The sequence below is a fragment of the Alosa pseudoharengus genome, unplaced genomic scaffold (assembly GCF_046254945.1).
Source record: "Alosa pseudoharengus isolate Yale_2024_CS ecotype anadromous, Long Island Sound unplaced genomic scaffold, YU_APseudo_1.1 YU_APseudo_1.1_scf_20, whole genome shotgun sequence".
NCBI classification, from domain to species: Eukaryota; Metazoa; Chordata; class Actinopteri; order Clupeiformes; family Clupeidae; genus Alosa; species Alosa pseudoharengus.
The window spans coordinates 35,189,862-35,216,574 of NW_027468664.1; the positions used below are offsets into that span (position 1 = coordinate 35,189,862).

The 26,713-nt window shown below is 41.9% G+C and overlaps 1 long non-coding RNA gene and 1 pseudogene across 2 annotated transcripts; both read left to right on the top strand.

The window, feature by feature from the left end:
- The first annotated feature begins 5,561 nt into the window (after nt 1-5,561).
- LOC143136446 (uncharacterized) lies at nt 5,562-13,295 on the top strand (annotated as a pseudogene).
- A 2,964-nt stretch (nt 13,296-16,259) lies between these two features.
- Nucleotides 16,260-22,122, top strand: LOC143136447 (uncharacterized). Of its 2 annotated transcripts, none has more exons than XR_012989318.1 (3): nt 16,260-16,381; nt 19,597-19,729; nt 20,043-22,122. It is a non-coding gene; the product is annotated as an uncharacterized LOC143136447 (long non-coding RNA). The 2 variants fall into 2 exon arrangements; XR_012989317.1 differs by lacking the exon at nt 16,260-16,381 and adding an exon at nt 17,814-17,874.
- The last annotated feature ends 4,591 nt before the right edge of the window (nt 22,123-26,713 follow it).

Genomic DNA, 26,713 nt, shown 5'->3' on the forward strand with positions numbered 1-26,713 from the left:
CTCCATTTGTGGATTTACTATTGTATTCTCTTCTCCATCTGTGGATTACTATTTTTATCGTACTCTCTTTTGTGGATTTACTCTTTTTATATTCTCTACAACATTGTAACCTGCAAGTGGATATTACGCCGCATTTTGTTATCATCTCCAGAGTGCTGAAAAGTAAAGAACTCATTTAACCTTGGCATCTCATTCTTCAAGCAGTATTTTTTTGTCTTTTCTTGGGTTTTTCTACGAATACCAGCAGGAGGGTAAGATAACTGGTTTCTTCTGTGGTTATTCATCTGCTCTTTCTAAGACTTGGGTTAGTTGGACTTAGGTGCTGCTGGACGGTAACTAAATCTCCATCCTTATAAAACCTGAGCAAGAAGTAGCCTATAACCTGTCTCTAGATAATTCTAGGGTCAAACATCTTCGCACGTTAGCCAACTGTTCGAGACCTAGGCGTAGTCGCTCCTTAGTTCATAAACATCTCAATAAGTCCACCACGGAAGCCTGATCAACTTCCAAGGGGGATATTTAAAATAGGAGCTTTAGGTTATCTGCGCCGCAGAGGGAAGTCGTGCGACTGCACTCGACAGTAGGTCCCTGCTATCTACAAATATCTTCAAGGGAGGTTTCGTAGGTTTTAACTGCTTAGGCCTGGGGTTACGTCTGAGAAACGGCTGACGTTGACTAGGTTCTGGGGGTTACCTGCAGGGGGCAACACAGTAATTAAGTATATGTCTTTTTCTAACTTAAATTAGTAACGTTAACGTTACTTGATGATGGTGCGCCTTTTAGCTGAAACCGATTAAATTGCCAATTTACGTGCGCTCGGAGGTGAGACGAAAGCTGCTCAAGCGCTCAATAGCCTAATAGACACCTTACTAACACCTGTTAATATGTGTGTTTAAGTTAACAAATTACATATAAAATGAGAGAGGGCAAGTGAATGTGCACTCACTTTCCGATGTTGAAGCGTTAATTGTGGCGCTGATTTTGGCACTAGAGATTTTCGTTAACGTTATGCGTTAGTCTGAGGTAAATTGATGGAGGAAGAGAGGAGGCTGACACTCGGGGCTTAGATAGGTTAAGTGCCCGAAATGGAAATAGTACTACATATGTGGTGGTGATAGTTGTTGAATTCACATGAATCTTATCTGTTGATTATTTTATGGTGATGAAATAACGAATTACTTTGATTAAGCATAGGCTTAGTGCGTAGTGTAGCATAGTTTGTTGAGCGTGAAGACCTCATTTCGTTTTTCTTAATAGTAAATAAATAAATAATAAATATTGTTAATAATGCTGTCTAAATAATGTTGTTTGTATTGTCTGATTTGATGGAAGAGGATACAGTAGTGCTATTCAAGTAGATTTTCTAACTCTAACCCTAATAGTTGATGTTGGTGCACCGTAGCGCTCGGAGGCAAGATGAGTGCTACAGTATGCTCAAGCGCTCAATATGATAAATAGAGAGAGAGGAAAAACGGCTGTCCACCTCACCTCATCCACCTCTCAAAGTAGTTTATTCAACAAGTGCAACTTTTAACATTAAAAAAAACACACTGTATGATCCACATTTACAATATGTACACACAACAATCTAGGTGCAATTTAATACCACTGGTATTGTTAAAAACATGATGGTGGCACTAGTCAGTGCATCAAGTTTACTCTGCTGTTTGTTTTACCTTGGCGCATGCCTCTGTCAAGGTCAGGCTTACCCACACACTGCAACATTTGTTAATTCTTTAGGGCAGTACAGGCACATGCCTTACTCACGCAACACATAAGTTGTTGTATGGTATATCACTAAACTCACAAACCACATTACTGGTTATAGTGTCAGTAGTGCATCATTTTCTCTCACTTTAGTCATGTTTCTTTTTTGGCACGTATGCCACACCCACAAGCACTGCATCACTGATTGGTGTTGTATTTTTACACTTGTGTTGTATTTTTACACTTGTATTAATTAAACTTACATATTCTACTGCTCTTCATACTATCCATTCTGCAGAATACACTTATTCTTACTACTTATAATGTTACTGTTTCTGCACTACAATAGTACTGTTGCCACACTGCACATAGCTGTACATATCTGTCTATATGGTTTATACTGAATATCCATATTTATTCTATTTTTCTGTAACATATTCTGTTAATACACTACATATATTTATATTATTCTTAATACTATTATATTGTTACTGCTACTACATTGCACATATCTGTACACGTTCATAAATTGTTCATATTACATAGCCATATTTGTTCTGTTCTTATAAGATAACTGCTAATACACTGCACATATTTATATCTAATTTATATTACTCTAAACCACCTTCTGTAAACCAACTGCATACTGCTGTCTACACTGTGCTATATTTCTTGTTCTGCCTATGCACCACCTGTCTAAACTTTGTGTGTTACATTGCACTTTTTTGCCGTTCTGGTTAGACACAAACTGCATTTCGTTGTCTTTGTAGCCTGTGTTTTTAAACTGTTCTTGGCACGTATGCCACACCCACTAGCACTGCATCACTGATTGGTGTTGTATTTTAGTGCGTACACACTCACTTTGCCAGTCGTTTTGAACTGTTCTTTGCACACACATTTTACGTACACATCAAGTTTACTCTGCTGTTTGTGTTACTCACACACTGGTTGATATTGCATCACTGATTGGTGTTGTATTTTAATGCGTACACACTCACTTTGTCAGTCGTTTTGAACTGTTCTTTGCACACACATTTTACGTACACATCAAGTTTACTCTGCTGTTTGTGTTACTCACACACTGGTTGATATTGCATCACTGATTGGTGTTGTATTTTAATGCGTACACACTCACTTTGTCAGTCGTTTTGAACTGTTCTTTGCACACACATTTTACGTACACATCAAGTTTACTCTGCTGTTTGTGTTACTCACACACTGGTTGATATTGCAGTATGCACACTTACTAGCCTGTGTTTTAAAACTGTTCTTGGCACGTATGCCACACCCACAAGCACTGCATCAATATTTCAGGGTCGTGCAAAACACTACATCACAGGTTGACATTGCAGTAAGTGCATCACTGGTTGGTAGTGTATTTTTAGTGCGTACACACTCACTTTGCCTGTTTTGTTGTTCTTGGCACTTATGGCACACTCACAAACATGGTTGGTATTATATACCTGTTCTTGGCACCTGTCTTACTCACACTACATGTTCTACGTGGCGACTACAAACAAGGACTCAGAACACAGCCCTGCAGTACACCCGTGTTGATGATCACTGCTGAGGTTGAGGTTTCAACAAACACAAATCGCTGGTTAATATTGTATTTAAGTACGTACACACTCACTTTGCCTGTGTTGTTGAACTGTTCTTGGCACATGCCATACTCACACACCGATTCACTGATAAATGTTGTCAATTGTACAATAAGTGGGGACTTACTTTCTTGTGTTTTAAAACTGTTCTTGGCACATATGCCACACTGACACACACCGCATCATAGTCAATAGTAGGCCTACAAGGTCCAGCATGTACTACTACATCACTGGTTGATGTTGTATTGCTGTAAGTACACACTCACTTTCTTGTGTTGGACCGGTTCTTGGCACCTGCCATACTCATGGTCAATGTTTCAGGCTCATGCACACACAGTACATCGCTGTTCGATATTGCACTGCTGTAAGTGTAAGTACACACTTACTTTCCTGTGTTTTTTGACCTTATCTTGGCACATGCTGTACTCACACCACATGCTCCATGATGAAACAACAAAAGAGGACTCCGAACACAGCCCTGCAGTGCACCCATGTTGATCGATCATCAGTGATGAGGAAGAGTGTTCACCGACCCACCTCTGGCCCACCAGCATTAAGCATTTTTCCAGCTACGCGCACGGATGGCTGTATTAAGGTCGAGTGCCATTACAAATTGAAACGGCATATATTGCTCGATGTCGGCAGTAGGCCTAGTTCTACATACATGTAGGTTACACAGAACGTTGCAAATTGACATTACAGTATATCAAATTTGTGGAATTTCTGAAATTATCGTACGTGTACAGTAATTCAGATAAAATGAACGTAGGCTACGCACAAAAAACCGTGCGTACGCCACTCTTCCAGGGGCCTCATTTATAAAAATGTTGCGTAGAAACCATCCTTCATTTGATCTTAGATCATTTCTGAAATGATCGTACGTGTGATTCAGAGAAAACGAACGTACGCACAAAAAAACGTGCGTACACCACCCTTCCAGATGTGCCAATTATAAATCACAAATAAACGTCATCAATATCATTAGCATATGTTTTAATGAAATCAATGGGGTAGGCCTACCTTTTGAAGGAAAGACCTCTAGGCCTATAGGATTATGCTAAAACCAGCATAATCCTATACGTTATGGTACAGTAGGCTACTGTACGTTTCCAATATGACCCAGGGTAATATGCTGATTTAGCCTACAAAACAGAGGACTAAATTATAATATGTCATGTAGGCTTAACGTTTCTTTTAGGATAGGCTATGTTTTTGCTGAAAAAGTAGCCTAGTTCGCCAGTCATTATTCATTCATTCTACATATCTTTGCGATCGTTTTCTTTCAATAATGTCCAATGGCTTAAACATTGTCCTTTATTGTTTGCCTTAAGCGTACCTTTATATTTTAGCCTACATTATCCAACTCACGTATTGTCATCTGATCTTGGGCACTGCCAGTCAAAAAAAAGCAAACAGGTGCGCGCTCTGCACCTCTTTACGCAACTCCGACGCAACACTAAATATGAAGATGCCCTGCTTTCAGAGGATAACTTCCGTCCCTTGGTTGTGTAGGCTATATATGATATAAATTATCTATAGCCTACATTGTATACAGTAGCTTACATTCAAATATTACCTTTCTGTTACGGAGCTGGGAATAGGCCTATGAGCGCAAATTAGGATGTAGTGGAGGCTAAACGCGAGTAAACGCCGTTTATCCACCTCTGCAATTTCAGAAATAGAGTTTAGGACTACCCACCTCTTAGTTTATCCACCTCTCAAAAGAGTTTATTCTCTTTTAACATTTAAAACGGTATTATACAATACTATCCTATATTCCCAATACTGTACATTAACCTCCACCATTATCAAACATGTTCTGAATGCCTTTTTTAAAAATCCGCATGGGCAGTCCACCTCACCGAGATTAAGGACTTAACGTCAGAATTGCTAGGATTTAGTCTCCTTCTGTTCTCATCTTTCTTTTCGCTTGAGTGTGCCACTTTTATACTTACTAATTGCTGATTGCATTCCTGAATATTATAACTAAGTTACAACACATCCAGCAGTAGCCTCACAACGTAGTGTAATCACGAATGACAGGAAGTAAGAACATTGGGATAAACACATTTTCCCCATTCCCAGCAGACCTTGTTCCTTTGTAAAATGGACAATAAATAAAGAAATGTAATAAGTTGCAGGTATTTTTTTTATTTCTAACTCATATTGTAGCCTATGTTTAACATCTGAACGTAAACTTAATGCAAAAAATAAGGTCACCATGACTTATAGTTATAAGGCATCTGAGTGGTATAAATAGGTGTCAATCCTTCTCTGTAAAATAATGTAATATGACAAAACAATTTGAACATCTGAACACTACTGAGATAGCTACAGCTTATTTAGGCTGGGTCACGAGTTTTATAGCGCATCTTGAAGATATGAGCTTTCAGAAAAGATATGCTTTAGCTTATTGAATTAGATTTTGGGGTTTGGAGGTCATGCAAATGGTTGTAACATTCTCCAAATGCTTATGTGTAAGTGCTTGCATTTTTCAGTGCTAGGATTTGCAGAAATGGAGCGCATTTTTCGCTACAAAGGTATGTTGGCAGACTTTTTCGCTGTTATACAATTTGATTTGATGTTTTTTTTTTTTAACATAATCACTTTTTTGTGTAGACCAAATATTACACAGGTGCTGGTCACTACCACTGCCCTAACTGTGAACGTACAGTGGTACGAAGAGTAGACATGGGGAGACATTTGAACATATGCCACCCCAACCTCCGCTCTACACTGCCTGACCTCCGCTCCACACAGCCTGACCTCTGCTCTACACAGCCTGACCTCCGCTCCACACAGCCTGATCTCTGCTCCACACAGAGTGACCTCCAGTCTGCACAGCCTGACCTATGCTCTACACAGCCTGACCTCTGCTCTACACAGCCTGACCTCCGCTCCACACAGCCTGACCTCCGCTCCACACAGAGTGACCTCCAGTCTGCACAGCCTGACCTATGCTCTACACAGCCTGACCTCCAGTCTGCACAGCCTGACCTATGCTCAACACAGCCTGACCTTCGCTCCACACAGCCTGACCTCCGCTCCACACAGCCTGACCTCCAGTCTGCACAGCCTGACCTCCGCTCCACACAGCCTGACCTCCGCTCCACACAGCCTGACCTCCAGTCTGCACAGCCTGACCTCCGCTCAACACAGCGTGACCTCCAGTCTGCACAGCCTGACCTCCAGCCTCCACTGCCTGACATCCAGTCTGCACTGCCTGACCTCCAGTCCAACCTCCACCCTGCACTTGCAGACCACCCCTATTCATGTAATCATACAGCGCCCCCAAGACGCCCCGACATGTGAAGTGCCCTCACTGCACCCTTGTTCTATACAAAAAAAAATTGGCTCTACACATACAAAGACAACATGGCCTACCAAAAGACATAACAGCAAAGTCACACCTAAAAGGTATATGTGTAGACCAAAGCAAAGGCCTGTATGCAGTCAGAAAAACGTCTTGCGGTTTTTCTGTCCCAATACATGTACAGAGAAAAACATGGGGCCAGACAAAAGTTACAAGGTGTGAGATGGAGGACTGCCGGCAATAACACCTGCTCGCCCAGCGGAGTGGCCTCACTCATAGCACCTGTCACCACATCAGGTCCATAGAGTACTGCAACACCTCTGCCACCGAGGTACCACTTCAACAGCAGGTCCTAGACGAAATGCTCTTAAGCAAATTATTTAATGACTCTAAGGTGGCAGTGTGTAAACACAGACAAAAAGAAGCAGAGAATGCTCAGGCCCCCCTGTGTGTGTTGGTGGAACTTGATGGTTCTAAAAGCAATATTTGCCTTTCAATCCATGAACCAAGGCTACACCACTACAGCACCTTGGGCAGGGTAATAGTAACCTACAACAGAAAAAAGAACACCTGGCATTGCCCCTGTGCAAAGGCACGCACATCTTGTCCTCATAAACATATTGCGAAGTGGCACCTTTTTCAGACAGAAAAACACCTTTTCATGACTGCAACACCAACAACAGCATCACCACCATCAACTCCTCTTACCACAGAGATGGAGAGAACTGTGAGGTATGTGTATGGGAGCAAAAAAATACCTGCACTCTTCCTGAAGAGGTCACAGCTCGCAGACATTACCCTCAGCAGTTGTTTCCGACTGCCAGTTGTGTCGTTAGAAAAACCCAAATTAGAGGAGGCTGTGCGAGTCACCAGCAAAGCTAAAATAGTTGGCATGGAAGGTGTCACACAAAGTAAGTTCAATACATCTTTTGAAATTACACATACATCTAATTGTATACCCTAATGTCTGAATCTATGTCCATTAGACATTTCAACTTACAGAAGAAGGTGCACCAAATGCCAAATGATGTACAGGTACCAGGAGTGGCAACATTTCCGGAAAGGTACTGGCTTGATGAAATTCATTCTGGACTCTCTATTCGACCACATAAAGACCTCGGGATACTTCGGTTTGGCTTTACGGACCCTCTACTCACTACCACGTAAGTGTTATGTTGTTTGGAACTGTAGAAGAGGTATAAAAATAGCGTTTTGTAGCTGCGCAATTGAAATGCCCCGCTGACTTCCAGGCTACGAGTTGTGACTGAAAACGGTACCATCAAACTTTCTCAAAACACATCCGAATGACATGATTTTGATGTCAACTCAACGTATGTACCCCCAATCATCCGTAAATCGATCTAAAGTGCATTTTACTCCGGATAATTCCTTTAAGACACAATCTTCAGGTGTGTGTGAAGCAGCGAGCTATACAAGGCGCTGTGACTCAAGTTGCCTGACAGCAAGAGATGCCATTTGTAAAAAGTGTCAAGTGCCAGGTTTATGAGCTGAGCATGGTGTGAGGCCCTAATATTCTTCTTTTTTTTTATAGAATCATGTGTCTGTGTCCCGAGTCATCAATTCTCTTGAGACTTTGTTAAAGATGAAGTTTCCAGCCAATTAGTTAATTTTTCATGGATACTGCCAATTTGAGGCACTCTGCAACACAGAGTACAAATACTCTTGTGTAAATTGTGGCTTTTACCCTCCAGTGGTGGTTATGGACCTCCACAGGAAAGGAGTGTTCCATTTTGAGGGTATGTCTCCCTTTAGGTTCCATCTATTAACGTAACTCCATATACAGTGATGTCATGTATCTTGTATTGTGTTTTTACGAAATCCAGTTAGTGAGCTGGAACAACCTAGGGATGACTTTCGCGGTGAACACAACATAGAGGCTTTCTGGGAATCTGTTCATCTGCACATGATCAGCCGAGGATTTTTTGAGTGTGAGTTTGTCTAGATTATAAAAACACAGCGGAGAAGCTGTGTGCTTCTGCTCAGAATGAGCATTATTTTAATGGCAATGTATCCCATGAAGTCTCTTCACAGAATCCATTTGTTGTTAAACCAACATATGACAACTGGGCACCTTGGATCGGAAGGGAGACTCGTAAAGGAAGTACTGTGCTTAACACCGAGTTCGAAAAGGCCCCAGTGCAGAGCTGCTCGGCTAAACCTCAGTTATGCGATATAACAGAGGACCGCCTGGTTGATGAGCTGCTGAGGCAAAAGGTACAATCACTGATGATTGTTTTTGTTTGTTTTTCTTACTTTCAATGAAATGTATGTCCACTTCCCATAACTAATGGGAAACACAGATTATGAATTCAAATCATTTTTAGGTGTCCACCATTCGCAACCTGTGCAAATCCTGCAACATGGACACAAAGGGGTCACGCATGGACCTTGTGAACCGGTTACGGGGGGAAATGAAGAGCAGGCAGACCTATGACAAGGTGTTTCAGTCGATTTGGGGGGCCTCTGGTGAGTAATGTGAAAATGTAGATTTATTACAATAATTAAATCACGGTAGAGAAGGAAGTTAGACTAAATATACATACACACACATATATACATATATATTTTATTCTTTCATAGGTGGATGGTCTGTCATTATGTGCCCTCATGGAATTGTTTACAGCCTTAAATTCAATTTAAGAGCTTAAAGCCCCAGGGACTTTGCAGATGTACTTCTGTCGTGGAAGCATTTGCCGAATGTCTGTGTGTATGACTTTGCGCGGGGGTTGGTAGCCCATACCAATCTAAGAGTCCCAGACAACCCTCCATTTCAGCCCTTTGAGGGAAGGCTTGCTGAGCCAACAACTAACAATGTAGAGGCTGCCACACATGGACAACTTAAAGTGCATCTCCCGTGGCTGGTAGAGAGACTCAGTCAACCGGATTCCAATGGCCATCCTGTGACAGGCTCAGGAAAGCACTACGTCCTCTATGACAAATTCCACCAGTCAAACACAAAAGATCCACAGGATGTGCTGCGCAGAATCTTCATTGCTCCTGAACTGCAGGCAACTCTGAACAGTCAGGTGGCTGAGCAACTGTTCGCTTGTCTGAGGAAGAACAATTACTTTCTAAACAACATGGGACCATCTGCTCACATCTTCCTGATGCGGAACATCATAGAGCACAGGAACAACCAGCAAAACAACACACTGCTGAAACGCCAGCTGAGAAGGGGTCTTCAGGTTCAAGACCTGAACAGTGTCACCCTGTCAGACTTGGGCCAAGTGCTACTAGGTTAACATCAAACTTTACATCTTCCACATAATTTCCGTTACAAAGTCTTTTGACAATCGCATAATGTTGTTTTCTGTTTTGTCCTTCTTACCTAATCTTAAGGTGCAAAAACATTGCCCAGACAGAACATCACAGCAAAGTCATCCGGAAGGTCTACAGCCACCTGTAATTAAAGTGTCACCGCAAAGTGAACCTTGTCTGTTGAACGCTTCAACTCACTGTGGGCAGGACTGTGCAGCACTGACTGTCATTGTTAATATCAGGCCCTGCAGAAGTTAGTGGGGACCTAATGGAGTTCATCCCCTTCAGGAAAAGCTGGTATAAATTAAAGACTAAACTTTTCTGAACAAGACTTGCCATATTGTCTGTACATTTTCTCTGGGTTGATTGCTAAATTGAAGCATTTTTACCAGTGCCATTTCTTTGGTTGTGTCTTCCTAACAGTTCAACTACGTACTGAATGACAGTGGGCCAGCAAATGAGCTCTATTGTTAAAGCTGGTCCAACATGTCTAACCAGGGAGAATTTACTGACCTTGGGGACAAACAGGGAGATGGACTCTGTGGTGGGTAAAATATGTGGTTATGGAAAGACAAGGTGCTATGTAATCCATCATGAATACCTTGTTTTAGTCCTACCACACATACGGTCGGATTGTCTGTGAGATACTTTTTGTCTCTTTGTGGTTTGACACATTATTTTTACCAGAAAGGTTTAAGAAAGGTATTGTTTTACAGGTGGGGAATGCTTGTTTGAGGTTGGTTCAGGAGATGGTCCAACTTCAGGTATGTCTGCATGCATGTTTTGAATGATAACTTTGCCAGTAGTGTCTACTGTAACAGACACAACAACAGAGCTGTATTTTTCTGTAGGGGAAAGATGTTTTCATCATGGACCTTCACACGCCCCCAACATGGCTCCCACCCATGGATTGTGACCCTCTGCATAGTCTTCCTGTAAGTATGCAGGCATACATGTAGCTTGAATACGGATAGAAATGAAATGATTCACAATAACAAAACAAAAAAACATTCTTCTTTAAGGTGGATTACGCGAAGAAGACACTGATATTTCCTCTGTGGACTCGAGGGCATCTGCTTTGTGTAAGTGACCGGGCATCCTTAAAAAGTTTGTCAAGCAACAATATTGACTAAAAGGTTGTAAAACCCAGTAGTAAATTTCAGTAACCTTGATGTTAGGGGGGAAAAAGCTTTAACTTCCATCTTATTGTCAAGACTGTGTTCCCTTAGGTCATGGAGCCACTGAAAACATTAATCTTGTTCATGGACTCGATGTATGCCAAGAAAGAACAAGGCTTTGGGCACAAGCCTTATCAACACATTTTGAGGTTACAATAGGATGATTTACCATGGCAGTCACGTTCCCCTGACTAGCCAAAAGCCATATCAAAATACTAGTCAGTGTCTGGGCAGTCACGTTCCCCTGACTTGCCCACATTAAAGTAACTACTCTTGACAATCACGTTCTATTTACTTGTCAGAGCTGCATAAGCGCTGAATTATATTCTATGTGTATTGTTTCAGAGATTCCTTCTAATACTATTTTGACTCTTAACAGGGCTCTTGCACAGAGGATAGCACCAGGACCTTGGCAGGAACAGACAGGCCTGGACATTGAGGTGACATTTGTATTGACAGTATGCTTGGTACATCGCCCTGGAGACACCATTTGATTTCTCCATAGTAAGTGCTATCTAACAAATGTGGTAAATTTAATTTCATTGAATCATTATATTGTGCCTTTTCCATGCATTGTAACTTTTTCTTCTTTAGCATGACATGCCCTACCTGAGGAGGTGGTGGTGCACAGTGTTAATGGAGAATCTGGAGATCGAGGGGTATAATTTGTGAATAATCCTGTATTAATAACTATTCAATCGAAATGAGAAATGCAAGGACAAAACATGTATTTGTTCAATTACAGACATGGAAGAAGATTCACACATTTCACAGAGGAGGGCAGAAAGATGGCAGACAGTAGTGTGGCACCTGTTTTCCGTGTGCCACGAAAAAGGAAGCTGGACACTATGGTACTATGATATGGAATTGTGCAGAGATAGTAGCATAAAACTGCTATGACAAACAGTACACATTACACTTTTTTTTTTTGTGGTCATTTTAGGATGGTAATGGGCAGATAATAGTTGGTATATGTCTTGCCTCAATTCGACAGTTTAAGTAATGTTAACTGCAGCATTCTCAGTTTTTTTACCTTACATCTTTTCATTACTGTGATAACAGGGCCACCAGCAGCAACATCAGCAGCTCCTACAGCCCCAACAGCAGCTCCAACAGTCCAGTGTGACAGCTGTGTCTCCATTGAACAGGTGTTTATTTCTTCACTAACCATACAATCTGGATGATTACCCAAACAAAGTTGTTGTCTATTCTATTTTTTTTTCATTGTAATTCTAAGTTGTGTCTCAACTCAAGTGTCAATGTGATCTCGCGTCTCTTATGAACAATGTTTGTCTCAATCTTAGAGAGAAGAGAGTTTCAGTGAATTAGAGGACTTCAATGAAGAATGTGAGGACACAAGTTGTGAGGAAGTAAGGGGTTATATATTGCACATCAAACATTAATCAGGACCCCCACCCACCCGCCACCACACATCCAGTCACTCTCTTAGACACACACATTAGATCTATGATGTTTGAACCACCCAATCTGGATGACAATGACCCTAACAATGTTGTTTTCTATTTAATTTTTATTCTATGTTGTATCTCAACTAACCTCAAGTATGAATGTGAACTCACTTTGGGATTCTTATGAACAATGTCTGTCTTTGTATTAGAGAGAAGAGCGTTTGCGTGAGATACAGGAGCTCAGCAAAGACTACCAGAACACTAAATGGGTAAGGGATTATATATTGCACATTAAACATCAGGTCAATGCAGATCCTTAATTACTGAGACCGCTAAAACACAGAACCCCCCTCCACACACACACACCACCACCACACACACAGGCTCTTGCATAGACACACATTCGATCTATGATGTTTTAACACTGTTTTATGCATTATCATCTATTGACCTCCCCACATAGACCTACAGTACACAAGTGTCCATTGCTGCACACAGGAGAGGCATCAAGCAAGTGAGAGCATGGTAGGCGTAGGCCTGGCATGGTAGTGCAATGTCCCTTCCACTAAAACAATTTAATTGACTGAACTGCCTTTTAATGTTTGTTGCACTGCTCTTCGAAGAGGCAAAAAAGGCAGCAGACTGGTTGGATGAAAACAGTGGGCTGATAAAAAATAAATATTGGCTGCCACGGGTGTTGGACATGGAGGCGGAAGAGACGTTGAAAACATGAATTTGTTCACATTTCAATTTACCACCGTCCAAGATCACGAAACATTTTCTATTCATGTACGGGACGAACTTCACATTCGGGCAATGACATCATTTGTCCAAAGATCGTTTCCAAATGAAAAATAAAAAACTTAAATAACATTGATTCTGATTCCAGTTCTACTTATCAATTCTGGTTCCTATTGATTCTTCATTTCAATTTCAAAATGTAAACTTTTGTTTTTAGATCTGTTCAAGTGTACTGTATTGCTTGTACTGTATGCTACATATCTCTCTCTCACACACACACGCTAGGCTACTGTATTGCTTGTAGCCTACTGTATTCCTATAAATGTGCCATCTGTTCTGGTCCTGCTGTTGCCAGTGACTTTACAGCTACTTACACCATTGACTTTTATCTACATTGTGTACATGCTCTTCGAACAACAACAGAACTACAACACACAACAGTACAATAAATCATTGTTTTTGGTATCTTTATTAAAACTACCTCAAAAGCCTAGTGGAGGAGCATGATCTTAAACAATGTTAATACGTAACGCTAATTCGTTTTCTGCATTAGTTACGATCGGTCGATGTTCAGAGGAAAAACGTGAAAAACGTAAAATTACCTAACTTAACGGAATATCACAATACCTAATGTTCATTTATATACAATTAATTTAATTATATATATATCAAATACACAAATAACACAAACCTGAGGTCTCACGTTATTTCAGCGACTACTTCCTTATTCAAGTGGAGGTGACGTATTTCCGTTATTGAGTGGAGCTCCACTGATAGAATTCCCCCAGAGGTCTGCAGCCATAAGGCCCGTACACACCGAGTCCGATTTTTCGGACGAAATATTCGCACGAAATTACGCAGCCTATTAAACACATGCATTCCTATTAGTCTGTACACACCGAGGACGAAATTCGTTGCGATTAAAAACATTTTCGCAACGGTCTCATTTCATGCGAAATTTCGCATGCGAAAAACAGCTGTTGACCAATCAAATAATGATTTTGCAGGGTTCCATTGATGTCACAATAGAACGACGAGCAGAAAAAAAGCTGATAGATTGGGTGATACTACTGCTCAGTGTTCACGATGACTAGTCTCCTTAATAGGCCTATATGCCAAAGTTACAGAGAGTTTACGTTACAGTAGACTCTCTCAAGTGTTCAAGAGTAGGCCTACTCCTGACGAACTTCTTACGTAGTGCAAACTCCTTACAGACAGCTTTGCCCACTTCTTACCACCGTCACATTTTACACTCAACCAAAAATAATTAAATCTCACTACTGACAGAGGGCTTCTCCCTGCACATATTTGCAAGGAAAAAATACAACATGCATTCATGGAAATGGAAGTTTTAAGAATAGGTTATAATGATAGGCTATGCTGCTGACAACAGCATTATGTCCAGGGTTACCACTATCGTAATTTTGCCTCACATTTCCTGGTGCGTTAACTTTGCTTTATGCTTCATAACTGAAGTAGCCCAATGTGGAACTCTGAAAAACTTTCTGTGGATCTTATAAAGGTAAGCTAATGACTGATAGGCTATCATTATTAGCTTTTGCTGTTTGTTGGATCATCGTCATACAAGCTGATCACTTTTTACCACTTGTTGCAGCAGTGCGATTTTATCCCATGCTCATTTCTACAGGCAGTCTCTGTGCCTCCGCTTCTTAGCAGATACATTTTGATGTAGCCTGCGTGTGAAATGGTTTCGTGAGATGTAGGCCTACATGATAGGCTATGGCCGTTTTATAGCGTGTTGGCGTATAGCATTTTGGCATGTAACATTTTAAACGAGGCCTTGCCTACCCTACAGCTTGTTAGGCTACACCAGTCCGCCCAAATGGCATACCTCGAGTCCAATATGCGGGCACCCCTGGCTGCAGCTTGCAGATCGGGGACGGGCTCAATGTGGGGCAGAGCGCAACGTTGAGCTCAGCACAAAATCAGCTCGTCATTCCCTGCTGACCTCTCTGTGTCCGTCTATTTACCCGGACTCGGAGTTTTTCTCAAGGAAGAATGCTTAATTCTATAAAAGCGTATCCTCCTTAAACTACTGCCAACGTTAATCATGTCTCTTCCCGCCTAGCGTTAGAATTGCGTGTGTGTTGTGTAGTGGGGTGGGTGTATGGGTGCACTAATGAGCCCAACCAACTTATGTTGGACTGCACAATTATCACAATAGCACAAGTAGAATAGACAAGGGATGGGAAGGATGGCCGTAAGCTTTAATTCCCCCAGCACCTCTCAAGCAATAGGCCTACACGGTTCCATGAATGATCAAGGCTATAATCTGTTTCAAATCTTGATGATTTTATGAGTTCTCCCTGCTTACTGAAAGTCGCTGTGTGAACCTGCGTGACGTGAGTGCGAAATAGAATGCGAAATATTAAAATAATCGCATCGGACTTGGTGTGTACACTTTGAGTGCGAAAATTTCGCACACGAATTTTTCGCATTTTCGCACTGTTATTTCGTATCGTATCTGGTGTGTACGGGCCTTTAGACAGTAAAAGAAATGGACGAACAGACTCCGTCGTTTTCAATGGGAGGGTACTGAGTCAAATAGAACGATTTTTCAGTTGGTCCCCCCAGTACTGCGCAGACTCACACTTAACTTCGTGACGTTAGCCATCGAACTGAATCTTGTAACTCATATGATAGATACACAGAAATTCTTCTCACACTTCCTTCGCCTTCAAAGTCATCAAAGTTAAACATGTATTTATGTATTGTTATTAATATCATCCTCACCAAGTCGTGTTAATGTTGAAGCTACCACACATGATCATCTTCAAAAACAGTCATGCTAAAACAAAACAAAAAAGTTATAGCCTTGAAGCTAATCTTCTTTCCACTTTTCTGACCTACGGTCAATCCATCGAAAACCTCTGAAATGATTAGTGCCGTTTTTAAAAAAATTAGGTTTACTTTTTTATTATTATAAGCCTCTGTGTAATGCTTTACCTTAACATAGGGTCGTGTATGCTAGGTTTTGCTTATGAGTTACCGTCAGTTAGGTGGACTGAGCTTCTTATCCAAACAATACGGTTATCTCCCTACGGCGCGAAAGAGAGATTACGTCAAAGCTAGCTTCCCTCCAACTGAACAAGCTAACCATTCTTCTTACGGGTAACCAACGTTACGGACGAGGTAGTGGAGTCTGTTTTGCCTTTGTAGTGTTTATGTGGATTACACAGAAGCTACAATATCGGCACAGGATATATGTTATATGAAGTTATGGTATTTAAAAAAAATCCTAGAATGGGTGGACTTCTATGGGAGTTAGCAGAGAGATGGTCCCTCCAGCCTACGTCGATTCTTCTACTTCCGGGAATTCGCCTCAGGCACGGTGCTACGGGTGGGCCTGGATGGGCCTAGGCCCACCCACTTTTCAACAGGCCCACCCAAAACATTTCTTAAAAAAAAAAAAAAACTTTTAATATAGTCGTTGTTTAGGTACCTTAAACGTGCACAAACGGTCTCGTTGTATCGCTGCAACCAGGAGATGAAGGATAGCTGAGATCCATAACACCTAGCACATCTCTATGGCTTAATAATGGCTTCTGAAATTTTTTTTTTTTTTTTGCAATGCAGCTTGTTGATATTGTGATCGTTGATCCGATTTGCATTAAAGGGCCTAATGGGTGTGATTGATCTTTATGAGCTCTCTTGGAGCATGTTTTACATGACGTTGTCAATGAACAAGTTCTGTGCCCGAGGCCTAGTAGCCAGCTGATTTTGCTGACTAACAAAGTTGACTAACAAATATGAAACCATTATTCCGATCGCGCATTGAAACTTTGAGATCAGATGGACGTATTTAACATACAAGCGGACACGGGTGAACTCACTCTTCTTCATGCAGCAGATTTAACATGAACGTTACCTTCCATAACACATAATTTGGAGGCTACGTGTGAGCGCGAGGTTGGGCATGTCATTGTTTGCATTTAATATTTGGTATAGGCCTACGTTACAAGGAAATCATGAAGTCCTCAATAACAAGGTGGTGGTGGAGTTATCCTGTTCTCGTCATTTAGACTAGCCTACAAGTTCAGGTTTGTTATCAGCCTCGAGCTGGCCAAACAGTGGTGGCCTGCTTTGCCTAGTTGTAAAATCGAATTAGTGAGTCTTCAATGTTCCCTTCTCCCTAAGCTAAGCATAACAAACCATATATTGCTATTTAAAAGTCACTCTGCTAGGTGGCTATATAGTTCGTTTCTAGCAAACAGAAAATGTCAAGATAGCTAAATGTCATTACATCCTCTGTCAAAATGTTATTGTCCATAATATTTAATAAATGTGGTGCAAATGAGGCTTGAGTCGATTCATTTATGAAAAGTGAGCAGCAAGTCAGGCAAAATGGGAATTATGAAAACCGTTTAGACTCTATGGGCTAAGCCCCGAATGTTTTCAACTGCCCTGCATATTGATTGAAACTGTCGGGCAGTGTGATTGATCTGTATTGTTGAAAAACTAAAACAAATGAAATATTCGACTTCATGTTATACAAGCAGAACTAAACTATTGTAACGAAGTGACTCTTGTGTGTGGGGGCGGGACCTGCGGGGGAAACCTGTGTTGTGAATTGTACCTGTGATTGAGAACACCTGCATGCTGATTGTGATTTGGGGAGAAGGAAGGTGGGTAAAAGGGAGAGGGCGAGGAATGGCGAGTGTTCTGGGGAGCGGTATGGTTTGCTGCGAGTCGACCGAGCTAAGCACTCAGTTTTTGGGGGGGTGGGTGCCGCTCGCACGCTGTTTAGGGCTGCCGGCGGTGAAGCTAGGTAGCGGGACTGGAGGGTGAGGTTCCAGCGTTAGGTAGGGAGAGGCTAGTTAAGGCCGGGGATTTAGGAGTGCACTCATTATCGCTTCCCAGTCAGGGGTTGTCCACGTCTGTTATTGTGAAGGCCTCCGCGCGCGCTGGATCGGTATATAACTTCCTCCACTGCTTCCTCAGTGCCGGCCAGCGCTAAAACTCAGACCCCGGGGGAGGGTATTCAGCCTCGGGGAAAGTTAAGTTTTAACCCTTACGTTGCTGTGTGTGTGTGTGTGTGTGTGTGTGTGTGTGTGTGTGTGTGTGTGTGTGTGTGCGCGCGCGCGCGCGTGTGTGTATATTTTTAAGTAGGCAGTGTAGCCAAGTGATGTGTTGGGTGGGATGATTCGGGTCTGCTTTTCTCATATCTTGCTGGTACGCGTTTTGGGAGTGTGGTTGCAGTGCATAACCTATGTGTGCAGTGCCCTAAGGGGATGTGTGTTATGGCGTCCGTTTGAATTGTGATCTATTTTGAGAGTGTGATGCCCTTGCCTATTCATCGTAGTTAATTCGCTGAAAGCAGTGATTTGTGAACAGTGCTCTGAATTGTACACCTTCGGACTGAATTGGCAGCTGCCTGCATGAATTTGTGTAATAAAAGTTATTCTTGTACTTTTGTTGTGGAGCCTGTGTATGGTGGGCAATAGGGTGGCAATCCTCTAGTTCTGACTGTCTTCTAGGTTGATTACACTATGTTTGGGGGAAATATTACATTCCCACTTTTACAGCCTATAGGCCTTAGGTCTATTCGAGAGATGCGCTAAAGCACAGCCAGCAGGTATGGTGCGTAATGGAGATTCCAAAGCGCTTTTATTTGGTCAGAACCAAGGACAGTGATCGAGGATGGGTACAGTACGTCCGTCCTTTTTACAATGCAACAAACTATTTAAAGAGCATCAAGCTATTCAAATCTCTATTATGTAAGCACAAATAATATAACAGTATATTAGTCAGTCATTTTTATTAGGTTAAACAGTGATTTGATAAAGTTTTTTTTAAGGCCCACCCACAATTGGTCTGGCCCATCCAAAACTGGAATCCTGGCGCCGTGCCTGATTCGCCTGCCCCCTTGTCTGCAGCCAGGTCCCTCTCACTTAATTCTGAAAGTGGTGTGCGCGTTGGTAATAACAGTCCGTGTGAAACAATAACCCCTGAGCTGAGCAGGCCACATCGCAAGTGATGGAAATTAAGCAAAGCTTTGAGGCAGATCATTTTCATCAATAATTTTTTGTAATTTAATAATTTTGAGTTACTCAATCAATTCAGCCCTAAAATAAACCTTTAACAATTCCTTTCATAATCAGCTTTCCATCACTACCATCTCCAGTTGTTGTGGAAATTATGTTACCTATTTCAATCACAACTAAATAATATAAGCATGTGTTACCAAGCTGGACCTAAATTGATTCTGAGTCTGAACTATCTGAGCTAGATCAAGTTATTATGTCAGGAATGTGTTCAATTCACGTTAATAGGAAAAGAAATTGGTTCATGCATAACACTGCTTTTGAAATTGTATCCTTAAAATTAACTTTTATGATTCCTTTTAGGAGTATTTGTGATGCACACCACACTACTCTGTGAAGTGTTCCTGACCTTCAGGAGGAACAAGGATCAACTGGAGGTCAACCTGGGAAGAGGATACTTGAAGCTGTTGCTGCCACTGAATGGCGCAACCCTGTTGTAAGAATTGTGCTTTCATGCTCATCTTTCATACACCTTCACTTTCAGCAGCTTAAACACGTTTTGGATTATAACTTCTTATTCCACTGCTTGGTTGGTTGTATTTCCCATTGTCCTACGTAATTTAAAATGACCGTTAACATTGTTATTTGAACACCAATGAAGTAGATCCAATTTTTTGAACGAATCACACTTGTATATTAATTGCTTGGGGGTATACCATGTCATAGTGTTAGTTGTATGGGATTTTTTAGTGGTTAGGATAGCCAAATGTATATTTACTTTCCATTATTTTTATTTATGCTCCATACAGAAAGGACTCGAGCTGGAAGTCAAGTGTGCTGATCTTGGCAGACCTGTGCCACTGTGAGGTGTTGAGTGCGTCTTGGGAGACCTGACATCTCTTCACAGCAAGAACCTTGATTGGTGCAGAGCTGAAGCATCACACATAAAGGAGTGCACAATCACCTTTAGAGGTTTACCTCTGGTCACTCCATAGACTCCTGAAATTAACGTGTTAAACCCTCGCAGGGATGACAAAATCAGAAATTCAAATGTTTGTTCTACACACTTTTGTCCTCTGTCTTTGAGTGGATACTGTGATCTCCGGTATGTGAACGCTGCACACTTTGATTTTTGCTACCCCATATGGGATAGGCAGGCGTAAGGGATGGGCAGGGGTAAGTGAAATGTGATTCTCTGAAGCTTAGGTCTTTTGTAGACTATAAAAACTGAACCAGACACAGACAAATCTTTTGTGACTAATTCAGCAATGCCAAACAGTACAGAAAGGCAGACAATGGACCATCCTGGTGTAAGTCAAACAGAAGGGGCTGTATACTTGGAAGTTAAGTCAAGGTATCAGGCACCTTTGACAACCTCTTGACCACCTGTTGTAATGGTAGATTAGGCTTTCTCAACATTTTTTTTTATTTTTCCTAGAAAATTTTCATAGGGAAACGAAGAGACACGGTCAAGGGCACCAAATTGTCGGTATACATCAGTTAGATGTATCACCTGATGTATAGTAAAAACAATTTCCCCTTCACCATATAAGTCGCCAAAGTTTTTTACAAATGCTGTCAGTACTCTATTGGAAAAATCAATCATGGGTGCAGAGAGGTTGGGACTGAGCAATAAAAACACACCCACGGAGAACCAAGAAGTTTTCAAAAATCTCTTGTGGAAGAATACGCTTCAGAACCACAGGCCCACTGTAAACCATGAATTGCCTTAGCTCTGTGGCCTTCAATCTGTCTATTTCTGTAAATACAGGCGATGCAACTTGCCATTATGTTAGTTAGCAAGTTAGCTCTGGTGTAGCAAAAATCAAAGTGTGCAGCACTCGCGTATCGGAGATCACAGTATCCGCTCGAAGGCAGAGGACAAAAGTGTTTAGAGCAAACGTTTGCATTTCTGATTTTGTCGTCGCCGTGAGTTCAACAGGTGCGATAATCCCAAATCCCTATGTAATTTTCACTTGGTGATCACTGTTGATCTTGCAACATGTACACCAACCGTGACTTTGGTGTGTAGGCCAAATATGTTTCTCATGGTTCTCTTTTTTCACACACTCAAAACTATTGTTCTTTTTCAAGTGGTCCATTCATTCACCTCTTTATCAGATGGCACAGGTGTGGAAGGTTGTAGAATTCCGGGACAAAGCCACTGCCATAGTGCCATGTAGTTGGTTAGAGGAGGCAGGCAATTTTGGAACTGTTACTGGCCTGGCTCCTATGACCACTGGCGGCTCCAAAAATCAGTTTTAAACCACCTTCCACCAGGTCAAAACTGGGATGTTTTTGATGACGTGAGGGTCTTGGTAGGCTGTGGTAAGGAAACATACTGCATTATTACTGCAGTTCCTATGAGCACTGGCTGTTATTTTCCCATAGGAAAAATCTCAAGATCTCTAAGCAGCTCTGGATGGTATGCTGTCAATATGATTAATGCTAGAACTTTTGAAAATGGGTAAACCATCACTGTTAAATTGCAATCGAATTGTCTGAAGGCAACTAGGTAGGTGGATTGAATTCAATTTGGACAAAATTCCCTTAGCCAATCCAAAATGGTGATATTCACCCCCACCTAATGTTCCCACAGCAATATTGACAAGAGCAGTAACTATAACGAGATTCATTTTGAAAGTCGTTGCCCATTGCTTAAGTTTGTCTCGTAGACTCATCTCCCCAGACTAATTTTCATCAGAGCTGGATGATTCACTAAAATCTTCGCTGTCTGTACTGTCACTGACACAACTGTTTGTACTGTGTTGACTAGGTCTGTTCGCATAGTCTAAAGCTGCCTCACAAAGTGGTAGATGTCATGAGCTTTCACTAAGGGGGACCTTTTCGGCCTGACTAATTGTCACATTAAATTGCTGCAAAATCTCATTCTCTGTCTCCCTTGCGTTTGACATAATATAAAACAATAAGAGGCCATTTTTGTGTGTGTTGGCCACTATTGAAAAATAAATTAGTTATCTTGTAGATTTTTGCTTGGTATGCTGTATTGTTTGGTTTACTATACCTCTTCATTAGAATGATGAATGAATTTCGGTCGTCTGACGGAAACCGACCATTCTAACCAACAATCAACGTGGATTCACCGCCCCTTTGCTATCTGGGTAGTGCTTCCTGCTGTTTTTCCTCTAGTGGAGGGAGACGTCAACTCTTGATTTTTCCTTCACGTAGTAAAATAAATTCGCGCCACAAATCCCTTAACCAATCATATCGCCAGAAAGCCTATGATGTGACGTTTTTGAGGAAGTTTTCATTGATAAAATTGTTTGGGGTATGGCGGAGTTATTAGACTGAACGTCATCGGTACTGGGGTACCGAAATTAGAATGGGCCGTCTGCAAAGGGTTAAATGTAGATTAATTAGAAAAAAAAAGCCATAAAGCTATTTTAAGTTAGAATAAACAAAACTCAGAATGCAGTGCATAGGGATTAGAAACGGGTCAAAGAACGAAAGTGAAAACCGGAAACGAACACAGTTTTTGGACGAATGTAACCGAAAACGGGAACAAAACCAATTTCACTTGTTCCAGAGTGAAAACTTTATTTTTAATTTTAGATAACCTGTTAATAACGGTATTTATTGTTTAATTAACCTGTTTTAATATTATTCAAAAACCCATACTGTAGGCTTGGAAAGTCACCTGCCCACACAGTGTTCCCCAGACCCCTTATAGGATGAATTCAGTCAGATGTTATGAATCAGTGTCTCCCCTGTATAATAGGCTGATAAAAAGGATTTTCATATCCAACACTTTTTCATATCCAACACTATCGAACTGCCTTTTCCAAGTATGTAGCCTAAATTACTGAAACATTTTGTGAAATAACATAGGCTACCAGAGACACTAGGAAAATATCTATAGGGCTGTCATGCAGTTAGCACCACACGTCAGGGCAAAGGGATATTCCACCATTGGGGAATTACACTCATTTTCCACCTCCCCTTGAGTTAAATGTCACGCGGGTCTATCGGCTTGGTTTACCCGTGACCAGGCAAACAATTTAATAGGCAGCAGGGAATGTGGTGAACAGGCAAATGATACCAAGACAAAGGATTTACTCTTATTATTTTGTCTTTATTAATATGTTATGTTCTAGGCAGAAAATATTAAAACATCACAAGTGGATTTTAGTACAATTCATGTGATGGCCGTCACAAATTCCTAAAACAGTCTTCAAGTAAAAGCAAATCAAGAGTCAATACCGCAACTAGCCACTAAGAGCGCTATACTCCTTCCAGCCACTGCACCAGCACAGTGAAGCGCAGAGCAAACGATCCCGCTTCCCCAAACAGCTGACGGTCAGGTTGACCACGGCTAGCAGCTACGAGCTAGCGGCCAAAGTTCAAACACCCACCAACAATGAGCGTAGTGTGGCAGCAACAGATACAACAGCAGGAGCAGTAGTAAGAGGCAAGCAGGAGTTCCGTCCCCCAACGGAGTAGGCAAGCAGGCGGCCAGTAGAGCAAGCAGGAGTTCCGTCCCCCAACAGAGTAGGCAAGCAAGCGGCCAGCAGAGCAGGCGGCAAGCGGAACAGCAGGGTAGCCTACCGTCCTTCCGTATGGTTCGTCCTGCGTCGGTAGAGGTCCCAGCCGCCTAGACCGGGCACAGACATAGTCTGTGGCCCGGAGATGTGACGAACGCTCGACTCTCTAGTACAGCAGCCGGATATTCCGATCGCGGCCTCTCATCCAGGATCAACGTGAAGGGAACGATGCTGTTACCCTGGAGTTTCTCTGCCGCTGTTGGTGCTGGGTGACTCTCAAACTATGGTACTTTTTGGACCACAGCTGGAGAATCACCCTGCTACATCCATCAACTCGATGCGGTCGTCTCCCCTGAAGCATCCCTGGTCAGGGGATAAAGTAGGAAAGCACCCTCCCCCAACACACCTGTCCCAAATCTCATTTAACCAGCCCCCCGCCAGGATTGGCGGAAAGTTAAGGGTCCATTATCCCTCATTATCAGTCAACATTGGGAGCACCAGGGAAGGGTAATACACAGCACACAAGAACACACATGTGAATTGACACAGCACACAAATAAAAGCACAGCAAAATAATTCCTAAACAACCAAAATATTCACACACGTGACATAAACATTGATTTTTACCTTTCTCCAGTTCATCCAGCCATTCTCTGAGTCTGGCGATACCACTTTTAGCTCCAGCCTAGCATAGATCATTGAATCGGATTAGACCATTAGCATCTCGCCTGCTAGCATCACGTTTAAAAGTGACTGAGATTTCCGGTAATTTTCCTATTTAAAACTTGTCTCCTCTCAAGTTAGAAAGTGTAATAAGACCAACGGAAAATGAAACGTAGCGATTTTCTAGGCTGATTTGACATGGAACTATACTCTCATTCAGGCGTAATAATCAGTCACTAACCAATTCGTCTGCTGCAGCTCAACCTTGTTGCTGGAAGTTAGCCTACAGGGACTATTTTCAGGTGCTGCCTGAAATCATTGTGCTGCTGTGCCCATGGTGTTCCTTATTGCGAAACATAAGGCCCACCTTCTTGTGCCATGCGCAAGATGTTTTATAATATTTCATAACTAAACCACACCCAATATGGACTGGACAAACCCCGAAATTTGTTTAAACTATTCGCCATTGACCATGCGGTCATGCTGAACCCAGAATGTTTCTGTTTGTTGTTTCAATAAATTACCTTGAGTAGGCTGTTTGAGTGAGGTTCACCTCTTGCTGAGTTGTTGCAACAGAGGCCGCTGTAATGGGAGAGCCAATCGTTCTAGTCATTTTTCCGAGGTCGGCGATTGGGATTTCCAAATATCTGACATGTCATGAAGGCACGATTAGCTCTAGACTCTTTGAAATGCCTATCTCACGTTTAAATGGTGTCTTTTCGAGTCTACTATGCGTATCTTTACTTCCAGTACTTCTGGGTTGAACGAGAATGGCGCAGGCGAGAAGCTAGAAGTGGTGTTGTGTTCCTTTGTGTACCAACAACCAGGGTGTGATTTGTCGGGGGGGGGGGGTGGATTTACCCCCCTCTGGTCTTGATATCAGAAACACACTGTCACTGTCAACGCTCGTGCTGCTGACACAGTGGCTGCGTGATGACTGGTTAATTTGGCCTTGATCATGCAGGATATTTCAGAATGTCGACTGTGTAACCAATCATAAATGGTGGAAAAGTTTGCTGGACAAATCAAAGAAAACGAGAAGGATTCAATGCAGCATATCGTCATATTTTAGAACCTTCAAAATCAGATAACTGATGCAACTGAGATGGAGGACAACTCCACGTAGAGTAGAACATATTGTCCGAAGCAACTTACATTAGGTGAGGAGATATTTGCTGAATGAACAGAAAAAACACTCGTTTGACAAATCAGCCAGTAGGCCTACTGGACAAATAACTTTCAGAAATAATCTATACTGCAAAAACAAATGTTGGTGGCTATTTAATCTATCTAGGAGGGGTGGGCAAACTTTTTCTTTTCCTTTTCTTCTTCCTTTTCCAGTTCAGCAAAAAACATGCATGGATTGTCAAACTCATGGCTGAGTCCGGAAAGCAAGTTTGCGTAGCCTACTTGTCCATACTCGATTAACAGGCTGAGATTTTACTAACTGACCAACTGACTGATTCCACCGAAAAATGAAATAAAAATAAAATAATAAAATATATTCTCCCCTTATCACCCGCGGGCCGGATGTGACATACAGTCGGGCCGGGTCCGGCCCATGGGCCATAACCCTGGCATCACTGCCCTATCATAACTTCACTCTCCAAACTCTTCACTGCACTGTAGCCTGACAGTATGACAGTAGGCTATTTATTTTCTGTACGATAAACACATTTATTTTTTCAACTTTTGCAATATTAATATCAACTTTTGATAGCCTACCGGTATGCCGCTCCAAACGAAACACGTCTAAAGGTTATAAATACAAAAAAAAAAGCCTGCCTTGAATGCCTGCCCCAAATAAAGGTCCTGTGTTTTGCGCAGTCTAAGCCAGCCATAATTTGAGGATTTACGCTAAGCAAGTAGCCTGGATTATTTTATGATGGTTGGTAGATAAACTGGCTTCAGATATCCAACCGAGTGAATAGGCTACGAGATTGTGCAGTCTTTGATGGCTGTGGTTAGTCATGTGATGCTGTTAATGGGGAGTTTACATAGCTAGCGTAAACCTATAGATTATTATTTATTTAGCGTACCTATAACGTTTTTTTCGTAGCACACATGGGAAAGGCAGCGCTGTCCTACATAGCACGTTAAGAATGGCATCGCCGGTTCGAATCCGGCCTGAAGCACCGTCCGGCAGTTTCCGCGGACTCACGTTGTTTTACGCGACGGTGCCCTCTGCTCAGCGTCTTCCCGATCGCCCGCGACATCTTATGAAGCAGAGAACCTGAGTGTTTGTAACTGTTTGCGTCCTGTTTCTTGTGTTTTTTTACTGAGGGCAATCATATGAATCATTGATATCCATTGCA